This window comes from Cricetulus griseus, chromosome 3, assembly GCF_003668045.3.
Source record: "Cricetulus griseus strain 17A/GY chromosome 3, alternate assembly CriGri-PICRH-1.0, whole genome shotgun sequence".
NCBI classification, from domain to species: Eukaryota; Metazoa; Chordata; class Mammalia; order Rodentia; family Cricetidae; genus Cricetulus; species Cricetulus griseus.
The window spans coordinates 201,911,760-201,933,612 of NC_048596.1; the positions used below are offsets into that span (position 1 = coordinate 201,911,760).

General features: G+C 45.2%; 1 protein-coding gene across 1 annotated transcript in view; it reads left to right on the plus strand.

The window, feature by feature from the left end:
- The window catches only part of Disc1 (DISC1 scaffold protein), a 173,269-nt gene that overhangs the window by 70,498 nt on the left and 80,918 nt on the right, over positions 1-21,853 (plus strand). The gene's annotated exons all lie outside the window — the stretch shown is intronic.

Here is a 21,853-nt window from a genome sequence, read left to right on the forward strand (position 1 = left end):
TTACAGTTCTAATGAATTGTGTGAGGTGTAGTTTCTCCCCATGTTTGAATCAAAGAGATGGCCAGTGGTCACGGTGTCTCTTGCCAGTGGCGCCTCAGCTGGCTCAACAGTTCAGAGCTGAGCACTGTTTCCTTTAACTCTTTTAATCTTTAAAAAATACTTAGTTTTTATTTTAAAGTGTGTATGTGTTGGGGAGGGGAGAGGTTGAGCATGTTAATGCAGTGCCTATGGAGGCCAGAAGAGGGCGCCAGGTCCCCTGGACCTGGTGTTAGAGTTACCATGTGGATGCTGGAAAGAGAACTCGGGTCCTTTGCAGGAGCAGCCAGTGTTCTTAACCACTGGGCCATCTCTCTGACCCTCCCTTTTTTATTTCCTTAAAAAGTTTTAAAACTTGATTATTATTATGCGCTGCTCACACAGAGGTCAGAGAGCAAATTTCAGGAGTCAGTTCTCTTCCTCCACTGTCACATGGGCTCACCATGCTTGCCCAGGCCTCTGCCCGTTGAGCCATCTCACACATCCCAGCCCTCCCTTCACTCTTAAAGGCCAAACATTTTATTTATTTCTTGTTTTGCTAAATATGCAGGCTGTGTGTGGAGTGTCCATATAAGCACAGTGCTGAGGGGGACTCCAGGCCCCCCAGGCCCTGCATGCTGGCTTACTTCATTGATGAGAGAATCAAGCAGGGTGGATCTCCAGCAGGCTTTTGCTGTTGGTGTTGTTTTTTTTAAATCTATGAATAAGGAAAAAATGAAATGTTTCATAGTGTTATCACTCAGATTTTACACAAAATGGGGGAATGGATTCTATCTAAGGATAAAGAAGATGTAAACAGATTTGAGCAAATGTAACCCAACGATATATTTTCATTTGAATAGTGAGTGAGCTCTTGAAAGCCATTAATATCTTTTTTTAAAAAAAGCACTGTGCAGTATTTTTGAATCTCATCATTGTTACTTCACTAAATACTTTCAAGATGATGAATAAAACATAAACAAGCAGAACGGGAGACTGTTACACGGGACGTCTCTAAACTGCAGATGGCTTGTGGTAGGGAATCTGTGTGCTTCGTGTTGGGATTATGCTGGGTCAGCCACCCTCTCCCTGTGTGTTTCTCGAATGTGCTTGAGGCTGAAGCTCATTGCTAACCAGTCTGAGGAGATGGGGATTTGGGTCACCCAAATTAACAATCCAGTGTTGGTAAGGACATGGATAATAAAGATTAGAAAATGGATTTCTGAGGACTGGAGAGACGGTTTAGTGGTTAAGAGCATGTACTGCTCCTGCAGAGGACCCAAGTTTGGTCCTCAGCTCTCGTATTGTGTGGCTCCCGGGGATGTGACACCATCTTCTGACATCTATAGGTACCGTGCTCACATGGACACACATATGCAGAGATGTATATACATTTGCATAACCAGAACTAACATAAATCCTTGAGAAGAAAAATTCACCTATTGGAATGCAATAAAACCAGATCATAGTCTGGGTTCAGCTGTTTTTGAACCTTGAGAGTCAGCAAGTCAGAGGGGACCCTGTATTCAAGTTCAAGAACAGGCTAATCTGTGCCCGTATAGGCATGGATGTACCACAACTCTCCCTGTAGCTGAAGTCACAGGCAGTTTGTGAACTATCAGATGTGGGTGCTGAGAACTGAATTCAGGTCCTTTGCAAGAGGAGTACATGCTTTTAATTGCTGCACTATCTGTGCAGCCCATAGATAAAACCTCTTAAGATAAAACAGAAATGAGCAGTGTATAGCATTGTGTTCATCTGGGTGTATGTTAGGTATGCACACATATGTGAGTGGGGGTCGGAGGCCAACCTTGGCTGGCACTTCTTAGGCACTTTCTACTTGGTTTTATTTTGAGATTTTTCCCTAGCCCGGAACTTACCAGTTTGGTTGGATTGATCAGAAAGCCCCAGGAGTCATCCTGTCTCTGCATCTACAGGCCTGGGATTACCATTGTGCATCTCTATACCCAACTTTTAATGTGAGCACTGGGGATTAAATTTAGATTCTTGTGCTTGCAAAGGCAAAGCATTTTATCTACTAAGCTATCTTTATACCCCAATATAAAACATTAAAAAATATCTGATTTCCAACAATGGTTTCAAGGGTTGGAGAAAGCAGTGCTGGGATGGATAAGCAGCTCTTAAATTCAGAGACTTGAATTCTCTTGTTTTATTCTTCTGAGCCCCTTATTAGATGACACACATGTAGATGCCAGATCCAGCCAGGAGGCACAAAGACAGAACATAGCTGACTCCATCACAGCTCCCTGTAGGAATCTGCACATGCTTTCCTACTGCCACACTGTTGTGAACTTGACCTTGGTATGGTGATGGCAGTCAACTGCAAGGGTGATGAGAACTGTCCTTACCCTGGGCAGTTGTGTGCCCTGTGAAGGTCTAAGTTTCTGTTTCTATAGAAAAAGGCATACATTTCTGGTCCAAGGACCAATCAGCAGTGTTGCTCACACAGAGAGCTCTTAGTGATAGGAAGCATCCCTGGGGGCCATCAGAGATGGACTGGCCTGTCTTACCATGGAGATGTCATTGTGTCTTCTGTGAATTCACTGAGAACAAAACACTGCCTGTAAGTCTTACTGGGTTATCTTGGGACCCTGCATGATGGCCTTGTGCCACAAGTCTTTGTTTACTTGCAGGGGCTGGATAGTGGGGTAAAGTGTTCTTTCTTCCTCACTTTGGACTGTGGGTGCAGACCTTGGATCCTCTTTCCAGTATAATGAAAGCAGTGACAAGGGTGACTCTTTCCTGGGTGATGATGGCATGGTCTTATTTGGATATTTATTGTTTTGCTTTAGTTTTTAAGACAGGGTCTTTTGTAGTTTAGACTGGCCTTTAACCTGATGTGTAGTTGAGGATGACCTTGAACTCCTGGTCTTCCTGCATCCACTTTTCAGGACTGGAATTAGAGGTGTGCAGCACCTAATAACTAGTTTGTGCTGGGCTAGAATTGAACCCAGGACTTTGCACATGCCAAGAAATCACTCTACCAGCCAAGCCGCATCCTTAGCCTCGAGTTAGTTATTCAGACTGGGGTGATGGGAAAGGAACAGAAACATGACAATCTCAAGGGCAAAGGGAGGCAGACATGGCCACTGCCTTTGAATCCATAGGTTTCTGTTATGGTAACACACTCCTGTGAAGAGAAGAAGAAAGACTTTAGTTCTGAGACTGCGAGTCATACATTTAAATTCCGAGGAATGTTGAGTATAGTGGAGTAAAATGAAAAGCCAAATGTCTCCTGCATCCCATGAATACTTACAGAAATTAACCAGCAGCCTTTCATTAATATGCATTTAATTTTTTTTTAATAAGGGAAGGTTGGGTGTAAAAAATTAGTAACTGATTTTAGTTTTTTTTCCAGAAAAAAAGAACCTTAAGATTTATACAGCTGTTTCTCCATCTCCTGTGTATAACTTGATAATCTGTATTGTACTTTATTAATATTGTTGATTTCACACTGGAACTCAGATATAAAGAAACCAATGTGGAGGGAAGAGATTTCATCACAGAGTAATCAGGGCTAGAATTTAAATAGGACATCATTAGTATGGTAATGCATTTCTCCTAGTTCTGCAGGCTGCCTGAGTAGATCTGGGTCCACAGCTGGTGAGCTTTTGGGACTCCCTGTTGGGAATCATTAGGTTCAGAAAGCAGTTTCCAGGGAGAAGGCTAAAGGGCAGGATTTCATATTTATGGGCTGTTGGTCCACAGCCTCCTGCTTAACTCAACCCTCTTTAAAGAATGGGGGTGGGGTAGAAAGCAGGTAGGGTGACACAAGGGCAGTGACTTGACAGTTTTCTACTGATGGTTCAGGGTTGACCAGATGTCCGCATGGACAAGATCAGCATTTAGCTTTGGATTCCCTCCTAAATTCTGTGCTTGAATTAGCCAGCAGAAGGAAATGTGCTGAAATGAAGGGATGTGGGTTCTTTTTATTCTGATGCCCAAGGTGCGGCCCTTACAAAGGTGTGTTTGTATCTGTAGCTGTGGTGTCTCACTTAGAGAGCCCATGCGTTGCACACTCTGCACATGTAGACGCTGCCCTCCATACTCACCAGCTAACTTCAGGAGAAACCTCCTAGATAAATAAGAACACGAGACTCAGACCTACCTTCTTCTCTAGCATGGGGGTAGGAGGAAACAGAAACCTAGGAAATTCATCTAATAAGGACAAAGATGAAGATAAGTAAAAAGTTAAGAAGAGACAGAAGACAGTGTTAGTGTCAAGTGCTAAGGACTTTGCATCAGATATGCTTGTAGCAGGCTTTCTCTTGAGCCACCAACCCCCATATCACGACACAGGAACTTATTATTAGTTATGAATGCTCAGCTTTATCTTAGGTTCATCTCCTGCTTTCGTTTTTATTTTAAAATTTTATTTAATTAGCATTTTCTCATTTATTTTACATACTGATCACAGTTTCCCCTGCTTTCTTCCCATCCCCCCCCCAACTCCCATCCACCCACTTCTCCTCTGTCTTCATTCAGAAGGGGGCAGGCCTTCCATGGGCCTAAACAAAGCATGGCACTGTCAAGTTGAGGTAGGACTGAGCTCCTCCCCCTGCATAAAGGCTGGGCAAGGTAATCCAGCATGGGAACAGGTTCCCAAAAGCCCTTACTAGCTCTTATAATTTATTTTAACTTGTTTCTCTCATCTATGCTTCCTTCAGCACTTTTTACCTTCCTTTCATTCTGTATGTCCTTCTTTCACTGCTTGCTCCATGTCTGTCTGTCTGGCAACTGGCTGGCCCTGGGCATCTTCCTCTGTCTCCCTTGTTCTCTCCTCTCATTTCTAGATTCCTCCTCCTACTTATTCTCTCTGCCCACCAGCCCCACCTATCACTCTTCTGCCAAGCTATTGGCTGTTCAGCTTTTTATTAGACCAATCAGGTGCCTCAGGCAGGCAAGGTGAAACAGCAATACATTTTTATATAATTAAACAAGTGCAGTGTAAACAAATGTTATACATTTTTACACAGCTAAGTAATATTCCACAACATATGATATGATGAGCCTTCTAAAAAAGCAAAAAAAAAAAAAAAAGATAGTTGAACACAGAGCTGGGGAGCATGGATTCAGGAACACAAAAGCAAGTAAGGATATAGAAAGGTAAGGATCTCTGAAAGCCTACAGGATCAAAGCTGGGTGAGACTGAAAGTGACTGGGATGAATAAAGCATGTGTGGTGGTCAATCTTCATTGTCAAGTCACTGTGTCAGTTCCCTGTCTCCATATTCCATGACTCTGCCTGCCTCAAAGGTCCCTAAAACCCCTCAGTTTTTATTATATGTAACTTCCCGTGGTGGTTTTGATTCAGTGATTTTGATTAGTGTTCCTTGAAACATGTTTTTACCCCACATAGGACATACTATGTTCTAATTTTTTTCCAGAGATGGGGTTTCTCTTTGTAGCCCTTGCTGTCCTGCAACTCACTTGGTAGACCAGGCTGTCCTGGAACTCAGAGATCTGCCTGCCTCTGCCTCCTGGGTTCTGGGATTAAGGATGTGTGCTGCCACATCTGGCTCCATGTCCTAGGTTTAGTCCTATTTCATTTGTTGTCCCTCCTCTCATTCTCCTTTAATAGCACAAGGTTTTCAGGAAATACAGAGGTAGGGAACATGGAATCAGGCAACACAGAGCCAGGGAACATGGAGCTAGGAAACATAGAGCCAGGAATACAGAGCCAGGGAACATAGAGCCAAGGAACATGTAGCCAGGGAACACAGAGCCAGGGGACACAGAGCCAGGGAAACTGGCACCAGGGAACACAGAGGCAGGGAACACAGAGCCAGGAACACAGAGCCAGGGAACATAGAGCCAAGGAACACTGAGCCAGGGAACATGGAGCCAGGGGACACAGAGCCAGGGTATACAGAGCTAGGGGATATGGAGCCAGGGAACACAGAGCCAGGGAAAATGGAACCAGGGAACACAGAGCCAGTGAACATGGAGCCAGGAACACAGAGCTGGGGAGCATGGATTCAGGAACACAAAAGCAAGTAAGGATATAGAAAGGTAAGGATCTCTGAAAGCCTACAGGATCAAAGCTGGGTGAGACTGAAAGTGACTGGGATGAATAAAGCATGTGTGGTGGTCAATCTTCATTGTCAAGTCACTGTGTCAGTTCCCTGTCTCCATATTCCATGACTCTGTTTCTTACCTCCATGATCAGTAGCTGTATTTTCCTGGTTACATGTCTCTTGCTCTGTATTCCCTGGTTCTGTGTGCCCTAGCTTCACATTCCCTGGGTCTGTGTTCCCTGATTCCATGTTCCTTTACAATGCTTTAGCTCCACCCCCCCATGGGACTGTGTGATGGTTTTGGTGTATGACATACCAAATCGAAGTGCTCAGCTCTGTGACAGCCACTTTGTTTAGAGGAGAACCTTGGCTCTATGCCATAGGGTCTCTTTTGTACATCTGCTAGATCTTCAGTTTCACAGATTGTGCTTGGCAACCACCTTCCAGATGGTCTGGGCGTGGGGAAACTGCAGAGGTCCATGGTCACATTCACACACTCATGATGCTGAGAAGGCTCTAGCAGAGTTCCTTGCTTCTCAGACGGCAGCTCACTGCTGGGTTTGGGCCAGGTTACCTAGGTATGGGAACTGTAGCGTGCACTGCAGATCTTGTCATACTCCTTGGTCACTGTTGGATTGAATCCTACCCCTGAGATTAACCAATGGCAGCCAGTCAAACAGCCTCAGAATTATGGTCCAAATTTCTAATGTATCTAATGATTTTAAAGTAATTGTTACTCTGATGGTTTCTAGAATTTAGGTGGAAACAGCCCTGTTCTATGACTGGTAATGTCTTTTGTCCAGCTCCTCATAGGCCCCATCTTCCATTGATCTTCACTGTGCTCTCAGTTTGCATTTCTGGGTGCATTGTCTGTGCACAGAGGAGTCAGATTTAGTTCGTAGAGAAGGAACAGCCTCTGATATGTCATCAACCCTCTCCAGGAGCATCTCCTCTCTCATCTCCTCTGAGAAGCAGGCATTTTGTTCAGTGCTGGACACACACGTAATCACTTCATCCCTGGACCACTAATGCTTCTGGCTCTGATTGATGGGAGGGCCATTTCACATCCAGGGAAACTGAGACAAAGAGGATTGCATCCTGTGGTTCCACAAGACGAGGCCTGAGCAGGAATCCGTTGCATCTAAGCTTTCACCTTGACATAGGATTTTGTTCGGTTTGATTGGATTCCCAACATGAGAGGTTCATCCCTCAATCTCACCACCATAGCTGAGTACAAGCAGGGTGACCTGGAAGCCTGGCGATGGCCAGAAGCCCACTGAAGGGCCTGGCATTTGGTGACTGTGTTGCACAGAAGACTGCTGATGTTAGACCTTAATAAACCAAATCCCTTCTTCATTAAGTCTGAGGAAGGGCTTTTCTCATGCTATCTCTACCATTAACATACAGGGGAGGAGAGATGCATGCATTTCCTGGCTGGTGAAACACTGAGCTTGCTTTCCCGTTATCATTTCCTGTTCACTTCACTAGTGCCACTAAAGCAGTATTTTGTGGCCATAGAGATTTTTTTCTTCCAAAACTGTGCTGTGAACTCCTGGGTTAGTGGCATATGTGACCATAGAAGCTAACGGAGAGTGTCTCTAGAAAATGGCAGACAAAAATTTTCCCTGATTTTGAAGGCTGGTGGGAAGGATGGCCTGTGAAACTGTCATGGGCTTCTCTGTGGACAAAATTGGTTCTCATCTGCTTCCCACCTGTGCCCAGATAGCAAAGGGCATTTGGTGTGGAGCCAAAGAACCCTTCCCAGTCTGTGTGGACACAGGCATGAGATGCTGCTGGACCATGCAGCAGAGGACCAGCTTTTCTCTTCATCCATCACCATGGCTCTTCCCTCCTCTTCTGGAGTATTCTGCATCCTTAGTTCCCATCACCTACTCCTTGCATCCTTCCAGCTCCATCCTGATTACCAGTAATGCACTGCATCCCCTGTGGTGCCTTTTACTGACTCCAGGAGTCTACACAGGACCAACTCTGTCCATGTCCCCTGTCTTCCTTGCCTACATTTTCAGCTCATATCTTCTGGTTTCAGGCCTGATTCTGAAAGGGTGGTCATTATTCCTGCCTTCATGTTCTGTGACTGTTCGTTTGTTCTGCCATGTTTAATGGAATCCTTAATGGTATCTATGAAGAAGCCCACAGACTATAAATAAACACCCTCTTTGGTACTAAAAGGGTTTTGTACAATATAAAATTTAGAGCACATTTTTTTCCAAGAAGAGCTCTGACATTAATATTCATAGCGAGCCCCAAAATGGAAGCTATTCTATCTTAGCATAATGAGTTTACGGTATGTTTCAAAGTCAGTTGCAATTGTGCTCTTTGCCATGACAATTAGAAAGGTCATCTTGTCTTGCGGGCTCCATTACAGCTGTAGACCATCTTGTGGCTGTCACTGTGAAATGTATTAGGGCACCTGTGCACAAATACAAGGGGGAGACAGACTTCTACCCCAGAAGTGTAGTTGTTCCTGTCTAATGGCCAAACCTGAACATGCCTTAGATGGTATAAAGACAGAGAAACTTCTAAACCAAATTCTCCTGTCTTTTCATTGATTAAATTGTTTGAGTCCTGTAAAGTTAGATACAATAAGGTCCCTTATCATTGGACAGAGAAACTTGACATTAAGACACCCATGTATTTCTGATCTCTCTGTTTTTTTGTGTCACTTAGAAGACCAGTTATCTACATTGACATGTAGAAATGTTATTGTATTTAATCCCCATGGAGAACTTTGATGCAGGGATGGGGGCAGGATAGATTCAGGAAAGCAGATTTACTATGGAGCCTGTAGAGACGCTGAGGGGCTGGTATCAGGATGGTAGGCTTGCGTATGTATTGTGTGATGTTTTACTCTTTTGGCTTTTTGAGGGGCCTACCACCCAGCTCCCAAATAAATCATACACAGAGGCCTTTTCTTAGTTATAAACAACCGGCCTTAGCTGGCTTATTTCTTGCCAGCTTTTCTTAACTTTAAATCATCCTGACTATCTTTTGCCTTTGGGCTTTTTCCTTTTCTTTTGTATATCTTACTTTTACTCTGTGGCTGGCTGGGTGGTTGGCCCCTGACATACTACTCCCCTTGCTCTCTTGTTCTCTCTCGTCTCCCCTTCTATTTATTTGCCCTGCCTGCCAGCCCCACCTACTCCTGCCTCCCTATTGGCAATTCAGGTCTTTATTAGACTATTAGGTGTTTTAGATAGAGTAACACAGCTTCACAGAGTTAAACAAATGCAGCATAAACAAAAGTCACACACCTTAAAATAATATTCCACCACACATGTGGAACTTCTAGAGGGCACATTTATCCCCCAAGCAAGACTTACGGGGACATGAAAGAAGCCAGTGGGAACATGCAGGGCCAGTGGCCGATGTGGAGAAGCATGGTGGTGGTCTGGTTTGGCAGTGCACATTGATTGTTGTGCCAAGTCTTGGTAGCTGAATCCCTCTATACTGGCCACTTTCCCCACTACGGGCTTTTGAAAGATAGAAACAGCATCCAGGCCCAGTCTGCCAGAGTGTCCATGGGATAAACTGGACAAAATCTGATAACAGCGGAGGATGTGGGTGATGCCTGAATATCGATAGCTTGCATAGCAAAGTTAAGCAGGGAACATCACAAAACAGGGAGAGCAAGTTCCTATTTCATCCTGGTGTGTTCGCTGTGAGAGGGGAAAAGGGGACAGCTTTTTTGCCTTTAAGAACTAGCAAAAGGACATTGTATTAGAACTGTTTCAAAAAGAGAGGACCTTCTATTTAAAAGGAACACAGCGGGATTGTGGATGACCTCAGAGTTTTCTGATATGCTTCCCTTCTGGAGTGATCAGAGACCTGGGCTCTTTGCTGTCTGTGTCAGCTTTCAAAGATATAGGACCCACCAATAGATAGCCCAGTGCTTCAGTGCTGGGTTTCTTGAGGCTGCCAGTGTCACCTCATGTCTCAGACACCCTTTCGGGGAAACTGGCTTTGGCAGCATATGGAGGTCACAGTTAGGGCAGCAGTGCTTGCCAAGAATGCATGTCTGAAGAGATCTTCTGTCTGTAACTCTAGAGAGGCCCACAACCTACAGGACCAGTGCTCACCCAGCCTTCATCAGCAGTGTCCCCCACCCCCAGTCCCTTCTCCACATCAGTGGCTGTCACTGGAAATGTTCTTACTTGTCTGTAACATTGGATTACTAGAGCCTGAGTCTACTTTTGATCTGTCTTCTTCCAAGGCAACCTTAAGTCCCTAAGAATCCATCTGCAGATGGGTCCTTCTTGACCCCATATTTACTGCAGAATCTGAGGCTGTGATTCACTTCTCAGTGCTATGTTCCCACCGACGTTGAACACGCAGGTGACCACCTCCATACCCAGGCTTTTGTGTCATTGTGACCAAATAGAAAGGAAACAATGCAAGAGGATTTATTTTGGCTCTTGATTTTGCAAGGTTCTGTCCGTCATGATGAGGAGAGTGAGTTAGAGAGCAAAGTGTCTCACGGCATGGCTGCCAAAAATCATGGGGGGACATAGGAAGGGGCTGGGGGAGCTAGAGCACCTAAGGACACACCTCAGTGACCCAGTCCCACCATTACAAAGGAAGAAAATGAGCCGGGCACTGGTGGTAAACCCCTTTAATCCCAGCACTCGGGAGGCAGAGGCAGGCGGATCTCTGTGAGTTCGAGAACAGCCTGGTCTCCAGAGCGACTGCCAAGATAGGCTCCAAAGCTACACAGAGAAGCCTTGTCTCAAAAAACCCAAAGAAAAAAAAAGAAGAAGAAGAAAATGAGAGATTAGGATATTATTTTTGGAGTCATTTGGAGCAGAGGAACTGGCGAAGATACATCCTTGCCTTTGTTGGGAAATAGAGTGTGGGGAGCTTGTTCTCTGCTCTCAAGGCCAACCTGGGGCATTTCCCAGGGAGGACGCTGCAGCCCCGACTTCACAGAGTGAAAATTAGTGATTCAGAATCTTCCCAGCTAGAAAGTGATAGGATATGATACATCACCAGCCTGCCGACCTTCAAAGCCCCAATAGAGAACAATTCCAAATGATTTTACTTTCCTCCTTCTGGGAATTGAACTTCAGTCATCAGGTTTGGCAGCAAGTGCCTTTACCTTCTTACCCACCTTCCTGACCACCCTGTGCCGTTAAACCACCAGTCTTACACGCTCTTGCTCCTTGCTTACGAAATCTTCATTTTCATCAACAGGAGATTGTTTTATGGGGGATGTGTCCTGGGGAAGTGACATTTGCTTTTTTTCTTCTTCATTTGATAAATCCACAAAGGCAGTTGAGGCTCCAATTTGTGGCTCAATTTGAAATCTGAAAAATCTACAGCTGTCTGTTCTCGCTGAACATTTTCACATGTACACTCAATAAAGATTCTGGATGCTATGTCAGCGCTTAATTTGCTGGAACATCCCAAGCAAATCACCATAGTAGTGTGTGAATCCAGATCTGAAATGCCCCTAGTGGGTGAGTGCTGTGCCTTGTGGGCTGGCCAGCTCCCATAGTGCTCTGCTCTCTGGCTTTTGTACTCACAGCTTTGTTTGTGGCTTGGCTCCACACATGCTGAGGCTTCAGGGAATATAAACTCATACAAATATTTGTTGAGCTGAGTGAGCAACTGTGGGAGGGGAGATGAGCTGTTCCATGTATATGGAAATCTGTGAGCTCTGGGCTGGACCATCTTCACCTGATCTGGAACTCTGAAATCTGATAGTCCTGTGATGTGTAAGATAAAGCAGAGCAGGGACTCCCTGCAGTGGAGAGGAGGGGAGGAGCCTGAGAGTGGCTGACTCTCCTTCACTCTGTATCTCTGTGTTGCTGGGTGTCAATCATGATGCTGTGGAAAGACCACCATTTGAAACCTACAGTTGCTGATCTTGCATTGCATTTACTGACATGCTCTTCCAGCTCCAGCAGCTTGGGTGAGCATCATGAGTTCACATTGTCCTTCATCCATGCTCAGGATCGTGGCCCAAGGGCTGGAAACTGTCTGTGAAGCCTGTAAGTCGTTGCTGCAGCAGGGCTGGGGAATGACTGTCCCTGTGTAAGCAGTTACCTGGTCCTACTCAGGAAGGAAATGATGTCACAGGTTCCTTTCCACTTCTTGGACTTGGTGTTAGATCTCCCATCTTTCTGGCAAATACCAGAGGAAAACAAGTTCAAAGAAGAGAGTTTATTTTGGTTTGGGGTTACTTCAGACCATGTGTATCTGGTTCCATTGTCTCTGGGTCTTTGGGGAGGCAGAACCACCATGGTGGAAGGTTTCAGAGTGTAGCTGTTCACCCCATGTATCCAGGAAGCAGAGAGTATACACAGAGGGAGCCAGAGCCACACCTCCAGTCATCGCCTTCCTCTAACCAGGCCTGGCCTTCCGTAGTCCTGCCATCTGTCAGTCATCTATTCAGATTTTGAAGCCATCAATGGATTACACCACTGAGTCCTCATTTTCTAGTCACCTCTGGAAAGACCCTGACAGCTGAATAGTCAGGAGCGTGCTTTACTAATCACCTAAGCATCTCTCCATATGATCGAGTTGACACTATGATTAAATAAGACAGAGGGCTGGAGAATCCAATGTCTCCATGGTGTGAGGACTAGATTTCAGGTTCAAACTTGCCTTCACAATGAAAACTCAGCTCCTAAAATCTCCTTTGTTGACACTGAGTCCATCTAACTTGGGCACATTCTCATAATTTGTTTAAAAATTTTTATATTTTATCTTCTACACTTTTGTTATTTATGGAATTCAAAGCTGTGTGGAGAGCCACCACCTGGGAGTCACATTGGATGGGTTTACTCTGAGTATTGCCCACATGCCATTTGCTGCTGGGCCTTGGTTTCCTCAGAGTAAAGGTATAGCCTATAGTAGATACTCCATAAGGACCTGCCAGTTGTCTGGGTGATGCTGAGAATTTAATCTATATGGTGTAGTTTCATTACTACAATAAAATAACAGATTAAATAACTTGAGAGGATTGTCTTTGGTTCATGGTTTCAGAGGATTCGGCTCATGTCAGCAGACTCCATTGCTCCTGGGCCTGTAGTGAGGTCACATATCATGGTGGAGGGGCATGGCGGAGCAGAACTGCTCACCTCATGGTGACTGGGAACTAGAGAGACTGTTGTAAAGTACTGTCCTCTGCACCAGTCCATCATCCCCATGAGATCAGCTGTGGCTACTTGTGACCACTGACATTCCTCCTAGAAGGAGGGGGGGGGGAGGAAAGTTACTGGATCTCTCCCATTCCTTCTAGACATCTGAATGCAATCCTCTCTTAATTACTCATGACCTTGGGAGTCTCAGGGAGGAGCTAGATTATACAGGCTGGGAGAGGGTCACAGGAAGGGGCTCCATCCAGGTGGCTGTTGGAAAGCTACTATGCATGTTGAGTGAAGACTTTCCAATATGGCTGCTTTTGGGCCACTCATGCACTGAAGTAAGCCTAAGAAATTCACTAGCTCCCCAGGAATTGTACTTTGGTTTGCTGATGGTACCTTATGAGGGGTAGTAGACACTGCTCACATTACCCCAAGCAACACCCCGTTACTCTCCACCACCTTTCAAGAATCATTAAATGTTTGCCTCATCAGTGGATTGGTCCAAGCTCTCACGACCCAGTCACTTCCCAAATGCCCATTCATTAGTATATAACACACAGGCAAATAGAAACCCTTGACTGTTAGAGGAACCTTGGCCTTGGCTGAGGTTTGGTCTATTTTCTCCTAGAGTTAACCCAGGCAGAGTGCAGGGGTGATTCCTCACTGTTAGAAGTAGACAGACCACACACATGGAGAAAGAACAAGGGCCAGGTCTCAACAAAATGAATTCTATAGCTGCTTTTTCTAAGAACTATCGGGAAGGTATATGCCCTGCGCCTACCACACCTCACCTTGGAGTCTGGCTCCTCCTCAGGTGCTGGGACACAGAGAGATTGGCAGCCTTGTGCTCAGCTCTACACCTGGTTGAGTCCCAGGGGAGATTAATTTGGACCACCTGCTGTGCTAAAGGCAGTTGTTGAACAAATCTGCCGAACAGCAGAGCAACCAACCAGTTGTACCAATTGTGTTGTTTCAGCACTAGGTCAAATGACTCACTAATTCAGTCACCCTGTAAGATGTGGCCCCACCGATGTCTGTCTGTGAGAATGTGGACCCAGGTGTGAGTTGGTCAGGGGTGGGATCTAGGGCAGAGACCTGCTGTTGTAAGCTATAAAAGGCTGGTGATATGACTGATATGAATTCTGTGTCCACCTGAGTGTGGGAAATATTCCACACCTGTGCCCCAGATACGTGAAAATCAATAGGGGAGGGCTTTTTAAGAAAGCCTGAGTTGTCTTTCACCATTTCATGTTTACAGAATAAATGGACTTTTCATAGTTCTGGGTCTTACGGCAGAAGTCTTCCATCAGTGGGAAGAATCTGACATCCCATAGATTTTCCTCGTTTATAAAAAGGGTTAAAGACTTTGATGGACAAAGACATTCAGCATGGCACTAGAACAAGAGAGGATATTCTGTGTCAGAGGAGAGGAAAGTTTCTAGAAACTCTTCAAGGTTGAGCAGACAGGAGGGGGAGAGTCTTCCAGAAAGACTTTGGGAAAACAAGGTCCAGTTTCTGTCCCTCATTGCTCTGTGCTACTACAGTTTTGCCCAATGAGGACACTGTATTCATCTGTATCTTTAGGCCTCTCACTGTTATATGTTTCCCGCCCCTCTCTTCCCTCATTCCTGCTCTCCTGGTTTTGAAGGAGACCCATTTCCCCACCCTGCATCCATCACTGCTCTGGTCTTTGAATTGTGTTCTTTCTAAGCCAAGACAGCTCCTTCCTCCTGAGCTAGGGGGTATCTATGCACATGAGTCTGGCAAGTTACCCTGACCATGTACCAGATGCTTGTTGGGTCAAACCTCCCAAAAGAATTCTGAATCTCATTGTTTTTGCCTCTGAGTTAAATAAAGTTTCCTCATTTTTCTTTATCTAAAGAAAGTATTCAACTTAATTTCCTTTTGTTCCTGCAAATGTCATCACAGACAAGTCCAAAGACAACTTCACCACAGGTCTTCCCTGGGTCCCTCAAATCCTCCAGGGACCTAGCAAACATTTGGAGAGACACATTGCTTTTGGAAATGCATCATCCCATTCAGCAGCACTTGTAAAGTCATGCCTGTAATTGTCTTAACATGTTTTGTGACATGGGATGGTGATGTGACAGTGGCATCCCTGCCTGTCATTTGCTAAAGCCCTCCTTCAGCCACGGGAGTACTTGGAGTGCTGTGTGAATATTGTTCAGTGCATGCTCCACCTGGGAGGTAGACATTAATGGTCTCATTGTGGGGAAACTGAGGCCACGTGAGTGAAACACACCCATACATGTAGTGCATGAATGACAGTATTTGTAGGTTTTCCCATCTGCAGCAGACATGTGGTTTGCACATAATATAGGTTGTCAGCTTATTTGGTGAGGGGGTGATATAAGACAAACACCCACTTGATTAGGAGGTCGTAAAAGACAAATACCTCTTCATTAGCTTACAGAAGAGCTTCCCGTCATCACAGCACGTACAAAGTTCATATCGAAGTCCCCTCAGGGTCTCCAGGCTCATTGCCAAAAAAATATCAGACTAATAAGAATTCCACTGTGATTGACACAGTTTATAAAACTTTTTAATGAAAATATAGTTTCATGTCAAATTCAGATAAATTTGGACTTTTAATAAGATGGTAGGGTCTCCCAGACCCTTTGGGTACATTTAACTTGTAAAACTGTCAGGAGGCGGATCACCATGTCTTTCCAGCACCAGGGTCTTTACCATTTCATCATTTCTTTGTAATGAGTCTTTTGGTCCTCATCTTCAGAAGAGTAAAAGGACTAAGCAGCCAGGCCCTGCTTGTCCCTGGAGATGCAACTGCAGAGAGGATGTGCCCAGATGAGAAGGCTGAGTGCACATTCAGGTATGGTAACACACATGCCCAGACTCCCCAAGTGGGAGAGATAAAAGGATCTTGAATTCCAGGCCAGCCTGAGCTATTTAGTCAGTCTCTCTCTCTCTCTCTCTCTCTCTCTCTCTCTCTCTCTCTCTCTCTCTCTCTCTCTCTCCCTCTCTGTCTCTCTGTCTCTCTCTCTCTCACACACACACAAAGGCTGGGGGCAGAGGGCTAGTTGCACAGACATCATCGGAACTTTTAATGCCAACACTGGGGAAATGGAGACGGTCCTTGAGGCTTGCTGGCCAACTAGCCTAGCCTAACTTCAAATTCAAGGCCAGTGACAGAGACTGTGTCAAAAACCAAGGTGGGTGGTGCCTGAGGAATGACAACTGAGGTCCCTTGGCCTCCGTATGCAAGCACACACATGTGTATCACCCACAAACATGCACACAGACGTACATGCATGTTCACTCACTCATACTGCATACAGATATACACACTAACAAACAACGCCCCACCCCTAAAGCAACACAAAAGAAAAGAAGTGAGAAGTTTTCAAATCAAAATGAGAAGAATGAGAGGGTGTTATGGTTATCTTAATTCAAAAGTCTGGCATGTTGTCACAGGAGGCACCGTGGCTGGCCTCTCCTTCTGTACTCGTAGGTTATTCCACAGGCCACAGCAGTGTTCTAATTATTTTAGGACAGATATTTATTTTTTCACTGATCATAAAAGCATGAAAATATCAAACATTTGTGGGATACCAGGTGGTGTTCTAACACAAGTGGGATTATTAAATTAGATTAAATGTATCTCTCTCCTTTGTGTTAGTACTGGAAATTGAACCCAGGGCCTTGAGTGTGGTAGGCAAACACTGTGCTGGTGTACTATATCCCTAGCCCTATATTGTTCCTATTCATTTATTGACATTTACTTATTTATTCTATGTGTGTATACATGTGTTGCAGTGCATGTGTGGTCAAGAGGACAACTTGTAGGAGCTGGTTCTCTCCTTCTGCCATCTGTGTTTTAGAGATCAAATTCAGGCCATCAGACTTGTCACCAGGCCATTATCAGCTGAGCCCATCTCACTGGCCCAGCCCTGTGTTATATTTTGGTGAAAACACCTAATCTCTTTTCTTTCAGCTTTTGAAATAGTTTATTATTATTATTATTATTATTATTATTATTATTATTATTATCATTATTCAGTTCATTTTTGAAATTTTGGCCATGAGAATTGTGATCTGGGTCTGAGCTAGTCTCTTCTGGGAGTTCTTCAGGCTATCTAGTTGAGGACAATGCCATGTGGGGCTGTGACATACTGAGTCCTGTGTCTACCCGTGTCACAAGGACCACCACTGGAAGCCCCTAGAAACACCTGTGGAGACCCTCTCCCAGAGAAGAAGACGACGAGGCTAGAGAATGTCTTTTCACCCCAGATAGAGAGGCTGCCAGATCACAGAAGCAATTTCACCCAAGTTCAGCTTGGTGAGTCAGTGAGTTTACTGGGGTTATGCATGGAGCATGGAGACTCAAAACAAGTGAAGTTCTGAAGAAATTCCACCCTGTTGTGGGTGATGACTTTCAGTAGACAATTGTTGATTGTTTATATAACCTTGAGATGAGGCCCTGCACATCCTGTAAGTTCCATGAGTTTACCTGTTCCTCGTCAGAGGGATAAAAAAAAAAAAAAAAGGATTTATTTTAAAGTGTGTGTATACAGGTGACTTCAGGTGTCACTAAGGCCAGAAAAGAGCATCAGAAACCCGGGAGTTATGAGCCTCTGGATATGGATGCTGGGAACTTGTGCTCCTCTGAAAGAGTAGTGAGAGCTCTTACCTGCTGAGCCAGCTCTCCAGCCCAGAGAGAATGTCTTAATCTCAAGTAAACAGCTATCTTTGTGCCCAATAGGCTCTTTCCAGAACTGAATCTTTGCTGATGCTCTTTGTCTGCCCCCGAAGCCTGTTTTCCACTCTTAATCTTCATGTTTGGAAAGACCACCAAGGACACTGGCCAGCTATAGGTTCTACATCCATTTGTGTCTCTGTTACTGTAAGAGTATAACTGAAGGGGAATGAAGAAACCCTGGAGGCTCACACGGGAGGGTGTCAGGTCTCTGTCTTATTATGAATTCTTTTTTTTTTTTTTTTTTTGAGACAGGGTCTTTCTATATAGTCCTGGCTGTCCCAGAGCTTGCTCTGTAGACCAGGCTGGCCTCAAACTTACAGAGATCCACCTGCCTCTGCCTCCCCAGTGCTGGCATTAAAGGTGTGCACCACACCTCCCAGATCTCTTATGAAGTCTTAGCCTGAGAACAAAGACTCTGTAGTCCAGTGAACACTGGATACATTTTACAAGACTAACGTCATAAGGAAATGATGAACTTTGAGGAAACAGTTATCTTTTCACCTACCTATTAGGTATATTTGTTTGGACTAATACATATCCTGGCATGCCTGCCTAGCCCTGGCCACACACACATTAAATTTCCCCAGTCCCCTCCCCACAGCTGTGGATAAATTCAGTTCCTCCTCTACCTTCGGATTCCATGGCTCTGGGTTCCTCAGGTGTGTCCTTTTAGGACCCAGTCTCTCCTTTGCAAACACTAACTGAACCTGTGTGGAAGGGGGCAGCTCTGTGCCATCCGGCCAGCAAAGGAGGATGTCACTCTAGAGGATGGACTCTGGAAACAGATTCACAAGCTGTACTTGTTTGATTTGCGGGTACAAGTGTCATGGTCTTCTGAAAGTAACCAAGATCATCATTTAGCTCACTTCATCCTACCCTCTGTGTTGGGCTGTAGATTAACTGTCATATTGCCATCTCAACGACAACAGGGTACCTGTGTGTTCTGGATCGCCAGTCTCAGTCACGTGTGAGACTCAGCGCCATCCGCACACTGTCCAACCACTCTGCTCCTTTGGACTGGGCATTTCTCACCTGTGAAATGAGAAACTGGAATTAATGGGATGTTGTTATGATAAAGCTCGAGGGGGATCTTGCGTGGGGGACCATGGTGGATTCCACCGCAGGTGAGGGTGACCGAAGCGGGGGACAAACACACCAGGCAGACAGAGCTTAAGTGAAAAGTTTTATTAGAAAGGGGAGGGAAGGGGGAAGGAAAGAGAAAAGAGGTAAAGTGACACAGAGACAGAGGACAGATGAGAAGAGAGAGACAGGATAAGTCTTGTCTGCTCTAGGGGAACAGCGGGAAAGAGAATTTGGAAAAGAGAGCAGAGTTGGGTGGTGGTGGGGGGTCTGTATTTTAAAGACCTTTACACCTGCGTGCAGACTACGCAATCATGGAACCCTGAGCTGACCAGGATACTGCCCGAGCATTCTTCCAGGTGTCAGGGGGCAGGCCAGCATAATGCCTGAATCCTTCAGATGTACTTTCTGACGTCAAGTACAAACTTAATCTTGTTTTATTTAGAAAAAGTACTAAAATGATAACAAATGACAGCAAATACGTCTTAGGAGGTTCCAGGCATGTTCAAAGTCCTGAACGTCTAATTTGCACAACGATCTTAGTTCATGAGTACTGTGGCACAGAACCCTGGACACAGACGGGTTACTCACCACAGCAGTCGTGGCTCTGGAGAGTCTCACCTCGGTGCGCACTTCTCAGACAATATAAGAAGAGGCATGAAGAGAGATGGTGGCATACTAGAGAGATAAAACGTCTCTCTGCCTGAGCTGTCGCGCTGCGAATGGATTGTATTCCCCTGGTAACCCTAGTGAAGGGTTGTAATTAACTTGTAATTACAGCCAGAAGTCAGCTCTTAGAAGGGATGAGGAGCAGCGCCACCAGGGCTATGGCCACAAGAGGGCGCTGTGGCGAAGCTCACCAACCGAGGCTCTCTGCTGTGAGCCAGTTTAAGGGAAACTCGGGAAAGACAGAGGCATTCTGGGACCTCGTCTATCACCTTGAGAGGCCCAGTCTTCTTTTTTTCTGTAAAACACAGAACAAAATAACAGACACAATCAGTACAGTTGCATGCCTTTCAAGCACCATCACCATCGTGGCTCTTGGCTCTGAGCAGTTGTTCCGGCTCATGCATTTTCTGCCTATCTGCCTTGCGGTGACACTTCAGGCGTCTATATCTTAATAGAAGATGGTGTTAGGCTTGATGGTGAAGGATATTTTTATTTAAATTCTCTTTTTAGAAACGCATATTGCTTTTTCGCTTGTCTGGTTGGTGGTCAACTGGCTTTCCCGTGTGGCCAGAAGTGAAGATTTAGAGAGTGATTGATTAAGGTGTGTCTGATGCACCTGTTTGGCCCGGACCTGGGTCGATGCCTTTGGGGTTCCCACAACCCTACACAGTGGTTGGAACTGTGTTTAAAGGTAATAATAGAAGGATGAACAAGACACCCAGGAGAAGCCGAAAGCTCCTGTGCCAGCCGCAGGGAAACTCGAACTGACTGTTTTAATTAATTAGGCTGCTAGCAGAGCTGTGCACCAAGCCTTGCAGAAAGTTGAGTCTCAGGCACTCAGCCCTGTAACTCGTGGTTATTGTTATGTGACCCACTGGCTGGCTGATTCCCTCTCTTACTGTGCTGTTAGGTATTTTTTTTTTTTTTAGAAAAAGTTACTTATTTTATATTTGTGTATTTGTGTGTGTGTATGTATGTATGTATGTATGTATGTATGTATGTATATGTGTGTTTATGTATGTGGGAGTTCATGTGTCATAACACACACATGTGGAATTTGGAGGACTGTTGTTTATTGTCTCCTTCCACAATGTGTGCCCCTGGGGATCAAACTTAAATCATCAGGCTTGGCAACAGCTCTGAGCCATCCTGCTGGCCCTAGGAACAAAAGTTTAAGTGCTCATAGATGATCATTAGTACTGAAATGGGAATCCAGGCAAGGAAGCAATCAGAATAGGGGGTGTGATTTAGTAAAATGACTGGTCTTGTGGCCACCAGTCCTCAAATTGCTAACTTGGCTTAGAGCATCTTTGGAAAGGGAACAGGAGGCTCTACCCACTGTCACAAAGTGTGTCACTGCTGCAGGCAGGGTGCTCCCACATCCAAGAGTTCTAAAGCCCCATGTGGCTGAGATTAAGCTAGGACTAAAATCAAACTTCGGAAGCCCCACAGCCTCGGGAGCAGAGCATTTGAAGGCAGGTATGTAAGTGTCTGAGCTCCAGGATGGGCAGAGGAATAGTTCTTCAGCCCCAGATCCCCTGCCTCCATCTGTGTAACCCTCTTCACAGGGTTTCTAGCCACCCCATGGATTATTTCACTGCTGGTACCTACTCCACCTTTTTAGTTTAGTTATGTTGGCGTGTCTCAGTGTGTGTGTGTGTGTGGGGGGGCTGGGGGGTCATTGGACAGCTTTCAGGAGTTGAGTCTCTCCTTCCATCCCACCCCACCCCACTGAAACAGGCTGTCTGGGGATGGAACTCAGATCCTCAGTCTTGGTGGCAGGTGCCTTTACCTATTGGTTCCTTTTACCACTTTTTCCTATTCAGCCCCCTTTCAATTCCTCTCAGGGTGTACCTTGAGTTTGTCTGGCCATGCTGAGTTCCAAGCCTGCAGTGGAGGGATTGGCTGACCGGGGCTCACCGAGCCTCCAGTCACAGCCCCAGAGCAGCTGGCAGCAGAATTAAGCCTCTGTTTTGCTCTTTGCAAAGGAGGTGAATAAGAAAATAACATGAGATCAACTTTGGGTCCTGTAGACTTGCCGTGTACATGCTATTGAGATGAGCAAAGGGAATACTATAGTTATTACTAATTGTTAATTATGATGGTCAATTATTATTCATGATTAAGACTAGATTAAGACTGCCATAGCCTGCATTCCTGAGTGGAAAGAGAAGATGATATTTCTGGACCCATCATGGACCCTCTTCA